We start from the raw sequence: 1,216 nt of genomic DNA, 5'->3' as shown, positions 1-1,216 counted from the left end.
TATATATATATATATATGCGTGTGTGTATGCATGTATACGCCATTAAATGTCATAATAAAACAAATTTCTACATACCCTGTATGCATGGTAATAAACCTGAAATTGAAAAGCGAAGCGGAGAAACTATGTTAACCGTATGCAGAGCAAACATACAAATAACATTACATTCCAGCCAAAAACTAATACCAGTACCTCACTGGCCTAACAAAGTGGAAATAATATTTGAAAAATTGAGTAAATTTCATAGCGTTGACTTCTGCAAGAGAATATTCCACTTCCTCTTCACGAAGTCTTTGCAATTTAATATAAGTTGTGATATCCAGAATGACATCATCGATATTCTCATGTACACCAGGGAGGTATTATATTGGGTCAGATTCTCTGCATGTGTCAAAAGCAATCTGGCTGGGTTATTAATCCCTGGATATCACAAGATTAGAATTAATACATAAGTCGTAGACTTGTATAGAGATGAGGATGTAGCTACTTATAACATAAACGAAGATAACCTAGGAAGAGTGATGTACGCCGCAACTTGTTCATTTAATGTAGGATTTAATATCATTGCAATTACTAATATAACAAAACGGGATTCCCTTGATATTATGTATGACCTCGGCACATGTAAATGCAAATCATGTAAAATCAGAATGGAAAGCTCATTTGCATTGATGAAAACGTCTTTCCACTCGGTTTTGGAATTTTGCCAGTAAATTTGAAGCAATATTACTAGCTCTTTCTCGGCAAAGATACATTCGATGGAATTGAAATGCACTGAGGCCTAGTACTGAATAATTACATTTACCCTCAAATGTTAGACACCCCCGGTAATGAAATGAAAACTCATCACCGATCATGCTAACCTTAATATGACATCACTTGCCAAATATTAACTTTTCAAATAAATTATAAAAATATCGCCAAAACTTTTTCTAAATCAAATCAGGATCCCGCTGGGCGTTCACTTTCGATAGAAGAGAAAATATAAATGGTAGCTACAGTTGTACAACTAAAATCCGCCGAAGATATAAAGTACTTCAAACCTTCAAACAGACCTTCTCCAACACGTCTCAGGCTACTAAGTAAGCCGGACAACCCAAATAACACCACTCAAGAACTTCATAGATCATACATCGGAATATGTGAGGGTAGTTTCAAATTTAGGTGTACAAAGCATTAATTCAGCATTTGACAAACGTCATCACTAATTACATA

At 35.0% G+C, this 1,216-nt stretch overlaps 1 protein-coding gene across 2 annotated transcripts in view; it reads left to right on the top strand.

Annotated features, from left to right (window-relative positions):
• Positions 1 to 1,216, top strand: part of LOC106879128 (BTB/POZ domain-containing protein KCTD16) — a 105,706-nt gene that overhangs the window by 28,402 nt on the left and 76,088 nt on the right. The window lies entirely within an intron of this gene.

Source organism: Octopus bimaculoides, chromosome 7 (genome assembly GCF_001194135.2).
Source record: "Octopus bimaculoides isolate UCB-OBI-ISO-001 chromosome 7, ASM119413v2, whole genome shotgun sequence".
NCBI lineage: Eukaryota > Metazoa > Mollusca > Cephalopoda > Octopoda > Octopodidae > Octopus > Octopus bimaculoides.
This window is presented reverse-complemented; position numbering and strand designations above follow the sequence as displayed.